The sequence below is a fragment of the Schistocerca cancellata genome, chromosome 6 (assembly GCF_023864275.1).
Source record: "Schistocerca cancellata isolate TAMUIC-IGC-003103 chromosome 6, iqSchCanc2.1, whole genome shotgun sequence".
In the NCBI taxonomy this organism is placed as follows: Eukaryota; Metazoa; Arthropoda; class Insecta; order Orthoptera; family Acrididae; genus Schistocerca; species Schistocerca cancellata.
This window is the reverse complement of record NC_064631.1, coordinates 503,314,119-503,327,925: the sequence shown is the minus strand read 5'-3', so window position 1 is coordinate 503,327,925 and position 13,807 is coordinate 503,314,119. Positions and strand designations below refer to the sequence as shown.

At 39.1% G+C, this 13,807-nt stretch overlaps 1 non-coding gene across 1 annotated transcript; it reads left to right on the top strand.

Annotated features, from left to right (window-relative positions):
* The first annotated feature begins 1,128 nt into the window (after window positions 1-1,128).
* Trnap-agg (transfer RNA proline (anticodon AGG)) lies at window positions 1,129-1,200 on the top strand. The gene has a single exon. It is a non-coding gene; the product is annotated as a tRNA-Pro (tRNA).
* The last annotated feature ends 12,607 nt before the right edge of the window (window positions 1,201-13,807 follow it).

Below are 13,807 nucleotides of genomic sequence, written 5' to 3'. Positions count from 1 at the left end.
GAATCCTGAATTCTTCGTGGTCATGCCGACAAAGTTTTATTAATTTATTTGCAAAAGTATAGTCAGTGGAAATTAAAATGTCCTGTGATGCCTCTCCTGCTCTAAGTCGGCCCGTTTGTCGTCCTACCCCACTTAAACAATATATCCGTCCAAGATGCTCTGCACTGAGAAGAAAAATGGTGAAAGTATTTCTACGCAATTGTTGTCATTTCCTTTTGTTTTCCCTGTCATTTCCTATTTAAAAAATAAAAGATACTAGAAAGTAAACGTGACATTTAAGCTTCTTATAAATAAGGAGCATGAGGTGAAATTTTGTGGTTTAGGGCTAAATCGTACTTAGCGCAAATTAGGTCACGGATCACTTCTTCCAGAATTCACAGTTTTAGGAAATAAATCCTTAATACTTCTAATCAAATATTTGCAGTTTTCGTGCCATACCCTTAACGCATAGTTCGTTAAGTTATCGTGTAGAGCGTAATGTAACAAGTGTTAACAAAGGCACATCTGACATTTAAAATATCTGGTTCATAAAATGTAAAGAAACTGATAATGTAGGTATGTAGTCTATGTGTCTTTTCCAGAGAGGTAACTACAATTTCATAAAATAAATAGTATTCAGAAGCAGCTCATTACTATTATTGTTCAGCAAATCCACGTGTAGTAGACCAGCTTTTCACTTCAGGTATATCAGCTGCATGGAATGCTTTTGAATTTTTATAGCTATGTGGTTTATTTTCCCAGTTCTTCTTGCGTCCGCTGATAGGTCCCCTTGAGAGAACAAGAGCTTTAGTAAAGCAATAATAATAGGCGTATAAAAAGGTAAGCAAATACGAAAGATGTTTTTGGTATCCACTATCTTCGGCATTGCTACATATTACGACCACATTCGTGAAAAACCAAGCAACCTGACTGCTGCCCGATACAAACCGATAGAAAGCTGCCCGCGATTTCTCAGGCGAGAGAGAGTGGGCTGCGACGCTAGCGACCTTCAGCCTGGGAGGGGCACCGCTGCGGGTGTGGAGGAAGGTCGCGTATGGCGTTATCTGCTGCGTCAGCCTGTTCAACCCGCAACACAAATCTCTTGATAACTCCAGTATGTAAACAATCTTCAGTGCCGCTGATCATCGTGGCTCGTTGGTCTAGGGGTATGATTCTCGCTTAGGGTGCGAGAGGTCCCGGGTTCAAATCCCGGACGAGCCCAGATTTTTAAACCCTATGGTACTTACATAATGTAGACAATTAAACATACTAACATTCTTAGATGATTTTCTTTCGTTCATATTTCAGTTAAATGTGTGTTCAATTTCATAAATGTCAGCGTTGTTCACTTCGTACACCCAATGTATTTAATTATAACGCAAGACATTATGTAATTACGACGCCAAAAATCTGTTAAGTGGTCTCATTCGTTACAGTAACCTTAATTCGGCAGATATCCATCGTCAGATTGTCTTTAATTAAATGGCACATAATTTTGCAACAAATTTGTAACATTGTAAGTGAATACTAATTAGAAAACATTATGAAAATTGTTACATATGTCAGATGTGTTTGACATCCATACGTTACCGTGGTTCTATAGCTGTCTGTTTTAATTACACAACATTAACCTTCTTGGAGTAATAACTGTTGGTTATGCTAGATATAACTTGGTATTTGGTATAATTTTTATATTGTCTTCCTTTTCTTTAGAGCAATAATTATGTGACCGCTTATTTGACAGATGTACCAACGTTAGTGTGTTTATTACGCTGTAATTTCGGTGATTTTTCTAGTGGTCTCGTTGGTGGACTTGTGTAGCCTCTCGTTGTTTCGTAATTCGTAATATTTTGTATCTCTGTCCCTTTTCTGATTGACAATTTCAGTAAAGTTTTCGACGTATTTTTGTGTTTTAGGTCGATTTGTTCATTAAGTATTTTTAGTGGGTTGTTATTTACATGTAAATAGATTTATAGCTCTTCCAATATGTTGATTAGTGACCCTTCAGACTTTACGTGTAGAATTTGGATAGCTTGTTCTAAATTGTCTGTTGTGTGTTACTGGGTTTTTAGGTGACCGAGAAAAGTAGATGGACTGTTGTGTTCGCGGTATCTAATACTGAAGTTTCTACCCGTCTGACCTGTGTAAAATTTACCGCAGTCTTTGCGTTGAACTTTGTGTATGCCTGGCTTCGAATGAATTGGTAACTTCGTTTTATCTGATACAGTTTGTGAACAAAGATTGTGTCGTGCTTGGTAAGTGAATCCTACCTTTATATTTTTTACTAGCGAGTTAATCTAATTAAGTGTATTTCCTAGATGAGCAGTTGGTATGTATGTGAATTTCTGTTTGAGTGGTTTTCTCTTGCTAGTAGTATTTCTTTTCGTACAGTAACTTTTTATCGTTTTGTATGTTTGTTTTATAGTTAAGTGACTATTTGTGGATTATAATCATTTTGCTGTGCCACGAACTGTAGAATTTTAATTTCTTTTTTGTACAGAGTCATGTTATTTTCTGATGGTAGGTTTATTATTGTAGTTATCATGGCGTGAAAGTAGTTTGTATGTTTTTATCATGTTGTCAGTTCTATTAGACTTTTGGTAGATTTAAATTCCTGTGTGGTGTTAATGTATTTTATGATAAGGTCGAATAAATATATTGTTTTATTTTTTTATGGTTCTATTGCAAACTTTATTTTGCCGTGCAGTGCTTTTTATTTTGTGTATTTGTTAGATGATTCCATCTACTAGCTTTACTGTATCAACATCATACTGTGGTAATACACGATTGATTTTTTAGTCAACTTTTTTTTTGAAAATTTAGGAAAATATCTGCTGTTGTGCCTGATGTACTACTCCCATGGCCACTTCATCTGTTTGTGTATAAATTTGGTGTTAAACTGAAAGTAGAACTGCAGCAGTACTAACATTAATAGTACTTTAATTTCGTTGGTGCCTGCGATGGACATTTTTCTGTGAAGCTGTGAGTTGTCTACAACTACGTTAATTACTTCCTCGATCGGAATATTAGTATAAAGATTTGTGATATCAGACGATACAAAGTGTCCAGGTTTTGGTATTTTAATGTCTTTTTTGTGCTAAGGATTTTGAGTTTCTTATTGTGTATTTTCTGTTGTACATATAGAGTTTAGATGAATAGTTATTCCGTTTTCTAATAACTAGATATGTAGGACTATCTATGCCATCTACCACTGGGCAGATAGGAACTGTATAATAAATAAAAGTGATTGTAGCCATACAATAGTGCCGGTACCCTGGTCAAGTTAGATGTCACATAATTATTGCTATAAAGTGTTTTCGTCTGTAAATTGTCAGAAAAATGTCATATCTAGTACAACAAATCGTTATTACTCCGAGAACACTAATGGAGTGTATTTAAAATGAAGAAACAGCGACAGAACCGATCTGACGCACGTAACAAAATTTTATGATAATGTTTACTAATTAATACCCACTTATAATATTAGAAATATCGAACCTACATGATGTGACATTTAATTACAGATAACCTGACAATAGCTATTTGTCGGAATAGGCCTATTGTAACGTATAAAACATCTAACTTAGCAGCGTTTTTTGAATCTTAATTACATAATGTCCTTAAAAGACAGATACAACGCAACAGACTCAGAACCCTACAAATTGAAACTAATTTTATTTATTGGATTGCACTACACATGAAATTCATGAGACACAATAAAAAGTACAAGGTATAACACCATATGTAAATACAAATGCTACTTTAACTTAATGAACTGTTGTTAGATGCTATGCCCTTCAGACGGAGCATTTGTAGTCTGGGTTTAATGTCATTTGCTGTCTATGGTGAAGTTGCTATCAATAAGCTGTTGGATTAGTCGCAGATATTATTTTCTTGCACCAAGTCTTTTTGTTGTCAACCTGGGAATGTCTTCATTGATGTGTAAGTTGAAGATTGTTATTTATTTTGGAAGACTCCTAACATCTTCTTGTCTTCTTAATGCAACTAAATAGGCCACAAAGGTTACCATGGTTCCTCCATTGATTGAAATGTTAGTTTTCTAAATCTCTGTGTCATAAACATATCCTTCTGTCTGATGTGTTATGCTTTAATCATTCTCTGATATTAAAATTTCGTTCTGGTTCGTGACGTTTAGTATTTGGGTAACCTTGACGAAGCATAGTTTTGTCAATTGTTGATGCAATTTCTCAAAATGTTACAAATGTTGTTCATCATATGCATGTTCGTCCTCTGTCTTCTTTGGTTTGAATACAAAACTAGCTGTCAATTAAGGCACACAGAACAAAATTGTAAATATTTAAACCATCAGAAGACCGTGAAAAGCTCGACAGTAATCGAACAATACGTAAGACCTAAAAACAGATATAGCTGCATCATTATTGTCTAGGCCAGGTGACTGCGTATACCGGATAGTAGTTATAAATTAAATTTATCATTGTTCTAAGGAAAAAGTTTCAAAACTCGAACGAGCCCAGATTTTTAAACCATAGTGTAGTTGCGTAAATGAGAGGAGAAATAATTATAAACTACATTTAGATTTCTTAAATGATTTTCTTTCATTCAGTCTTAATTGTGTTGTATATTATAAGCCCTACTGTATGATTAAATGATGATGGCGTCCTCTTGGGTAAAATATTCCGGAGGTAAAATAGTCCCCCATTCGGATCTCCGGGCGGGGACTACTCAGGAGGACGTCGTTATCAGGAGAAAGAAAACTGGCGTTCTACGGATCGGAGCGTGGAATGTCAGATCCCTTAATCGGGCAGGTAGGTTAGAAAATTTAAAAAGGGAAATGGATAGGTTAAAGTTAGATATAGTGGGAATTAGTGAAGTTCGGTGGCAGGAGGAGCAAGACTTTTGGTCAGGTGATTACAGGGTTATAAATACAAAATCAAATAGGGGTAATGCAGGAGTAGGTTTAATAATGAATAAAAAAATAGGAGTGCGGGTTAGCTACTACAAACAGCATAGTGAACGCATTATTGTGGCCAAGATAGACACAAAGCCCATGCCTACTACAGTAGTACAAGTTTATATGCCAACTGCCTCTGCAGATGATGAAGAAATAGATGAAATGTATGACGAGATAAAAGAAATTATTCAGGTAGTGAAGGGAGACGAAAATTTAATAGTCATGGGTGACTGGAATTTGAGAGTAGGAAAAGGGAGAGAAGGAAACATAGTAGGTGAATATGGATTGGGGGGAAGGAATGAAAGAGGAAGCCGCCTTGTAGAATTTTGCACAGAGCATAACTTAATCATAGCCAACACTTGGTTCAAGAATCATAAAAGAAGGTTGTATACCTGGAAGCATCCTGGAGATACTAAAAGGTATCAGATAGATTATATAATGGTAAGACAGAGATTTAGGAACCAGGTTTTAAATTGTAAGACATTTCCTGGGGCAGATGTGGATTCTGACCACAATCTATTGGTTATGAACTGCAGATTGAAACTGAAGAAACTGCAAAAAGGTGGGAATTTAAGGGGATGGGACCTGGATAAACTGAAAGAACCAGAGGTTGTAGAGAGTTTCAGGGAGAGCATAAGGGAACAATTGACAGGAATGGGGGAAAGAAATACAGTAGAAGAAGTATGGGTAGCTCTGAGGGATGAAGTAGTGAAGGCAGCAGAGGATCAAGTAGGTAAAAAGACGAGGGCTAATAGAAAACCTTGGGTAACAGAAGAAATATTGAATTTAATTGATGAAAGGAGAAAATATAAAAATGCAGCAAATGAAGCAGGCAAAAAGGAATACAAACGTCTCAAAAATGATATCGACAGAAAGTGCAAAATGACTAAGCAGGGATGGCTAGAGGACAAATGTAAGGATGTAGAGGCTTATCTCACTAGGGGTAAGATAGATACTGCCTACAGGAAAAATAAAGAGACCTTTGGAGAGAAGAGAACCACTTGTATGAATGTCAAGAGCTCAGATGGCAACCCAGTTCTAAGCAAAGAAGGGAAGGCAGAAAGGTGGAAGGAGTATATAGAGGGTTTATACAAGGGCGATGTACTTGAGGACAATATTATGGAAATGGAAGAGGATGTAGATGAAGACGAAATGGGAGATAAGATACTGCGTGAAGAGTTTGACAGAGCACTGAAAGACCTGAGTCGAAACAAGGCCCCGGGAGTAGACAACATTCCATTTGAACTACTGATGGCCTCGGGAGAGCCAGTCATGACAAAACTCTACCATCTGGTGAGCACGATGTATGAGACAGGCGAAATACCCTCAGACTTCAAGAAGAATATAATAATTCCAATCCCAAAGAAAGCAGGTGTTGACAGATGTGAAAATTACCGAACTATCAATTTAATAAGTCACAGCTGCAAAATACTAACGCGAATTCTTTACAGACGAATGGAAAAACTGGTAGAAGCCGACCTCGGGGAAGATCAGTTTGGATTCCGTAGAAATGTTGGAACACGTGAGGCAATACTGACCTTACGACTTATCTTAGAAGAAAGATTAAGGAAAGGCAAACCTACGTTTCTAGCATTTGTAGACTTAGAGAAAGCTTTTGACAATGTTAACTGGAATACTCTCTTTCAAATTCTGAAGGTGGCAGGGGTAAAATACAGGGAGCGAAAGGCTATTTACAGTTTGTACAGAAACCAGATGGCAGTTATAAGAATCGAGGAGCATGAAAGGGAAGCAGTGGTTGGGAAAGGAGTAAGACAGGGTTGTAGCCTCTCCCCGATGTTATTCAATCTGTATATTGAGCAAGCAGTAAAGGAAACAAAAGAAAAAATCGGAGTAGGTATTAAAATTCATGGAGAAGAAGTAAAAACTTTGAGGTTTGCCGATGACATTGTAATTCTGTCAGAGACAGCAAAGGACTTGGAAGAGCAGTTGAACGGAATGGACAGTGTCTTGAAAGGAGGATATAAGATGAACATCAACAAAAGCAAAACGAAGATAATGGAATGTAGTCAAATTAAGTCGGGTGATGCTGAGGGAATTAGATTAGGAAATGAGAAACTTAAAGTAGTAAAGGATTTTTGCTATTTAGGGAGTAAAATAACCGATGATGGTCGAAGTAGAGAGGATATAAAATGTAGACTGGCAATGGCAAGGAAAGCGTTTCTCAAGAAGAGGACTTTGTTAAGATCGGGTATAGATTTAAGTGTCAGGAAGTCGTTTCTGAAAGTATTTGTATGGAGTGTAGCCATGTATGGAAGTGTAACATGGACGGTAACTAGTTTGGACAAGAAGAGAATAGAAGCTTTCGAAATGTGGTGCTACAGAAGAATGCTGAAGATCAGGTGGGTAGATCACGTAACTAATGAGGAGGTATTGAATAGGATTGGGGAGAAGAGAAGTTTGTGGCACAACTTGACTAGAAGAAGGGATCGGTTGCTAGGACATGTTTTGAGGCATCAAGGGATCACTAATTTAGCATTGGAGGGCAGTGTGGAGGGTAAAAATCGTAGAGGGAGACCAAGAGATGAATACACTAAGCAGATTCAGAAGGATGTAGGTTGAAGTAGATACTGGGAGATGAAGAAGCTTGCACAGGAGAGAGTAGCATGGAGAGCTGCATCAGACCAGTCTCAGGACTGAAGACCACAACAACAACAACATATTATAAACATCAAGGTTCTTCATTGCAAAACTTATTTTGTTTGACTATAAGGCAACGCGTCGCGGAGGGAGTTCTAATTTTGACACTACGGTCAATGTTTTACGTCACTGTTTCATGGTAATTAAATTTCTTGTTAAATGAAATATATAGCATCGTTAAACAGAAGTTAAGATTCTTTCACTGATCCTGTTTTATTTTTGAGTGTTTGGAGTTTGTAGAGTGAAGTACAGTCCCAGAACACTCTTGCGCATACAAATCACAAAGATGAGCCATGAACAATACGTTTAAAATTACTCTGTTAGTTATGAATACCAGACTTCTTGTCGCAATCGGTACAAAAAAGTGATAGTCTGCTAGGCATTGGGTCGAAGAAGACACCTTACTGGTGTTTGGTGATATCGCTACGGCTCCGCGTTAAGTATATTGACAAGAGGTTGCCCGTAACAGTCCTGCTATATTGGCTGTCCTTGGCTGACAAGCTGTGATACGGGAATACTCTCTCTTCGGCAGACCTCACATACAGATACTCTTTGTAAATTAAAATTATTTCTAATGGAGACTGGAACAGCTACGAGAATTTAGACAACTGTACTATCCTTTCTAGAATCTTTGTAACTGTTTGCAAGTCGACGAGGTTCTTGACCACATTTTAACAACTCATGATCAGGAGCTATCATTTGCACGCCGACTTTAATTTAAAAAGGCTGTTGACAAAATGGGCGTATATGGTAAACGAAAAAGTGTTAAAATGAGAATTTTTCAGCGCTTTACATACGAGAAATACGCACATATCAGGATATGTTGGAACATTGAAAAACTGATTTACAATTCTTAAAATATCCTGTAGATAAGTTACCCAGAGTCAGCACTTACATTTATAACTTCACGTATAGTGAACTTTTTTTTATTATTCTTACTCGTTTCTGTTGTTCATTCTTACTTTCGATAATATTTCCTGTACATTTGTAGTTTCATTTTTACCGTTTTCGTCCAATGATCTGACAATAATGTACTACACCTTAATGGACTGAAATATGAAAAACTTTAACTCTGTATTTAGTGAATGATAAGAATACGATCTTCCAGGCATCAATGGGACGCTATTCTATGAATGAGTTTGTCCTTCACTGAGAGGATAATAGTCCAGTTAGCTAATTACTTCTCGGGAGCGTATTGATTCGATACCGAGAAAATAAAAGTAGGGTAATGGGCTACGGCCTTCAGTCGTCAAACCAGTTATCGTAATTCACAAATCAGTGGTGGACAGCTTCTTATAACGGCTAAAGAGGCTAATACTTCTATCAAAACCGAGCGGGGTGGCGCAGTGGTTAGACACTGGACTCGCATTCGGGAGGACGACGGTTCAGTCCCACGTCCGGCCATCCTGATTTAGGTTTTCCGTGATTTCCCTAAATCGCTCCAGGCAAATGCCGGGATGGTTCCTCTGAAAGGGCACGGCCGACTTCCTTCCCCATCTTTCCCTAATCCGATGAGACCGATGACCTCGCTGTCTGGTCTCTTTCCCCAAACCAACCAACTTATATCAAACTTTAGTTGGACCTGTTGTCTGGTGATCTGACTTGTCCATGGCTCTTAATTCACCGGGAAGAGCCTAACCGCAACTGTGGAACAAATAAACTAACGGCACTTCTTTCCTAAACTTCTCTCACTATCTGGTGACGACATTACAGCTGTTGGAACATTGAAAAACTGATTTACAATCCTTGCAAACCTATCTCAGCTCTACTTCTTGTAAACCGTTTCAAGTCACGATCCCTCGTACTCTTCCTGTAAATTCTGTTGGTAATCTCATTTCCTTGAAATGGCAAGGATACAATTTTGAACAGTCTGCAGTAACGGTTCTCTTCAGTTGACCTTCTTTATGAAAAAGATGAGAGTATTGTTGCCACAGTACTTTCTTCTGATATCGTATTTTCATTTCAACGTATAGTGTGATATCACAATTTCTCGTGTTAACTCTTCACTACAGCGTTTATCCTTCACTTTTTTGATTTGTTTTGCTTTTGTTCTCGTAAATATGAGTCCTGTTCCTTAACCATGTTTCCTAGGGACAACTTGAGCTTACGAACATATTTTCTTTTTGTAAATACAGGATTTCAGAATGGAATGTAGCTGTCTACTTACGGTTTTCCAAGTTCCAACTACACAACGCTCGTTCTTTTTTGTTGTATTTTCGGCGATAGCCGATTCGCGGTGCTTTCCATTCCGCCTAGAAGTTGTTCAGTCGTCACATGTACGTCAGCAGGATTCTTGGCAGAAACATAAAGTTGTATACTTTTTATTGTAGCAAGGATCGTACCCGAGCGTTTAATAGTTTTGTATCAAAATTTTTCACAACAAAGCAGTCAAAATTATCAAATAACACTATGAGAGCAAGGCGTTGTTATGCTTTACAACCAAAGTGCCAAACATTCAAAAGTTATAATGTTCGACACTTCCAGCAAAACCAGAAACTCTATACTCATTAATTCAGTCAGATTCGGTATGTATGCGAGCTCTGAGACACGAGTCACTATTGCTTTTGTGATACGACTTTGTTCATTATACTTGGAATATGCAGGAGTTGCACATATAAAGACCGGCAGTAAATGATTTAGGAGTATCAGTCGGAAGCGGGACGTTTATCCAGTAAACTGGCCGAACGCCACTGATAACGTAATTATTGATCTTTTCTGAAAAATTGTTTTTTGTAGGCACGTGCATTTTATCTACGTAGCCGTCGCTTCAGTGTACTGAAGACTGCATAACTCTACTAGAGACAAAAAGTGAAACCCCAAAAAACGGAAAGTGTCTAATGCACAAATTTATATTTTTTGGGGAATTTATGTGTTGAAAACATGGCACTATATGCGAAAGACCTGTTTGTGAACATTGTAACCATATCATCAATATTCGAAGCACGGCTGCGAACTAGATGTATGAGAAAATTATTTTATGTGTTCATCCACTGCTGACTAATTTTGTATTTCTTGCATTACACAGACTCGTTTCGGTGGTTTAAATTCCTGTCTTACATGCTCTCGGTATGTCCCTACGATGGACTCTAAATCGTAATATAATTTACGTTACGAGCTAGCTTTGCCGGAAGTTGTTATCATTACAAGTTATACTTATTACTTGCGATGTCTTATTCACTCGTGACACTTTCTCGCAATCATTTGTCTGTCTGAGCAAAGTGAATTTTCGCAGAAGAAACTGATCTTTAATATCGCAAAAGAAACTGATCTTTAATACGACGCTTCCCACGCAAGTTGATGTTCTACGAATGAAATGTTTCTCTTAGTTTGTTGTACGCTCAAATTACTGCGTATGAATTGGGTATGAAATATCAACTTCAAATGAGAATGTTGGTATTAGGTTAGGTTAGTGTTTTTTAACGTCCCGTCGACAACGAGGTCATTAGAGACGGAGCATAAGCTCGGGTTAGGGAAGGATGGGGAAGGAAATCGGCCGTGCCCTTTCAAAGGAACCATCCCGGCATTTGCCTTAAACGATTTAGGGAAATCACGGAAAACCTAAATCAGGATGGCTGGAGACGGGATTGAACCGTCGTCCTCCCGAATGCGAGTCCAGTGTGCTAACCACTGCGCCACCTCGCTCGGTAGAATGTTGGTATTCCTGAGTTATGAAGATAGAAGTGATTTTCTGTCAAAGTGCACAGGAAACAGACACGAACAGTTTCACATTAGGTTTACAGATAGCAGAACGTTAAACGACATGGTATCTGAAGGTCAACGAAAACTATGCGCCCGACCGGATGATAAGAGGATTACAACACTGCCGTCTGCAAAAGGTATTCATTTATCTCGTTTTGTCGTTGCTTGTAACAGGCGCCGACAGCACCTTTTGTCTGCGGTAATTTTTTTTATTTATCATTATGCATCCAAGGATCATAATACCACGCAGATCAATAGCTCAAAATATGCAACACACACAACGCGTAACATATTTTGCGAGGGTAGGACAAGTGGTCTGCTGCGACCTTGTTTAAGGAACCATCCAGACATTTGCTTAAGTGATTTAGGAAAACCACGGAAAAAGACACAGATCAGGAGTGCTGGACAGAGCAGCTGCATGTCTTAAGAACTGCACTGTCTCATTCTGTTCGTCCCTATCATACAATGTTCCTTGATTTACACGGGATTTGTTTGAGGTAACTCTTGATATGACATAATTGTGAAAGCTGTGAACCGTGATCATATATTGAAATGCGATAGGGTATTATCTTTCATTCCTAACTACTACTCTGAGTTCTCTAACAAGGGAACCTCCCCATCGCACCCCCCTCAGATTTAGTTATAAGTTGGCACAGTGGATAGGCCTTGAAAAACTGAACACAGATCAATCGAGAAAACAGGAAGAAGTTGTGTGGAACTATGAAAAAATAAGCAAAATATACAAACTGAGTAGTCCATGGGCAAGATAAGCAACATCAAGGATATTGTGAGCTCAGCAGCGCTGTGGTCCCGTGGCTAGCGTGAGCAGCTGCGGGGCCAGAGGTCCATGGTTCAAGTCTTCCCTTGAGTGAAAAATTTACTTTCTTTATTTTTGCAAAGTTATGATCTGTCCGTTCGTTCATTGACGTCTTTGTTCATTGTAATAAGTTTAGTGTCTGTGTTTTGCAACCGCACCGCAAAACCGTGCGATTAGTAGACGAAAGGACGTGCCTCTCCAATAGGAACCGAAAACATTTCATCGCAAGATCATAGGTCAACCGATTCCTCCACAGGAAAACACGTCTGATATATTCTATACGACACTGGTGACGGCATGTGCGTCACATGACAGGAATATGTTGTCGACCAACCTAACTTGTACACTTGGCGAATGGGTAAAAAGATTCTTCTACCTTGCCCGATTTAGGTTTTCTTGTGGATGAGATAATCACTCCCAAAAAAGTGATTAAAACATAAGAGTTTGTCACATAAACTGCAACAAATGAATGCAACAGTTTCACAGTTTTCCCTGTGCTCTGTCAAAACATATGTTTTTAAAGTTTTCAAATTTTTCCGTGGGTAGACCGTCAAATACTGCATATGTCCAAGCAAATTTGAACATGTCCTGGAATTTTGGAGGGCGTAGTTGATTATGTGTGAGTGCCTGAACTTCAATAATTGTCTGAAAATAAAAATTTTTTTCACCTCGAGGGATGACTTGAACCATGGACCTCTCGTTCCGCAGCTGCTCACGCTAACCACGGGACCACGGAGCTCCTTAGTTCATACAGTTCTTGATGTTGCCTATCTTCCACATGGACTACTCAGTTTGTATATTTTGCTTTTTTTTTCATAGTTCCATACAACTTCTTCCTAGTTTCTCGATTGATCTGTGTTCAGTTTTTCAAGGCCTATCCACTGTGCCGACTTATAACTAAATCTGAGGGGGTGCGATGGGGAGGTTCCCTTGTAAGCACCTTTAATCGTGTAGTACGCATCAGTTATGAATAATATTTTATCTGACTTTTTTAACAGGTGGATCCTATTTTAGTAACCTTTTTCGTTTCCTTGGACAATTTATTACACAGTTATTTCCGTTATAAAAATGCTGTTTCAAATTTATCGTTTATTTTTCTGTGTTAAATGTAAACCCAAACCGCCTCTTTCCCCATGATTATGTATAAAACTGTTATTGGAATAATTGGTAGTGCTTTCCCCGACACGCCCCAAGACTGGTATACACTCCTGGAAATGGAAAAAAGAACACATTGACACCGGTGTGTCAGACCCACCATACTTGCTCCGGACACTGCGAGAGGGCTGTACAAGCAATGATCACACGCACGGCACAGCGGACACACCAGGAACCGCGGTGTTGGCCGTCGAATGGCGCTAGCTGCGCAGCATTTGTGCAACGCCGCCGTCAGTGTCAGCCAGTTTGCCGTGGCATACGGAGCTCCATCGCAGTCTTTAACACTGGTAGCATGCCGCGACAGCGTGGACGTGAACCGTATGTGCAGTTGACGGACTTTGAGCGAGGGCGTATAGTGGGCATGCGGGAGGCCGGGTGGACGTACCGCCGAATTGCTCAACACGTGGGGCGTGAGGTCTCCACAGTACATCGATGTTGTCGCCAATGGTCGGCGGAAGGTGCACGTGCCCGTCGACCTGGGACCGGACCGCAGCGCAGCGACGCACGGATGCACGCCAACACCGTAGGATCCTACGCAGTGCCGTAGGGGACCGCACCGCCACTTC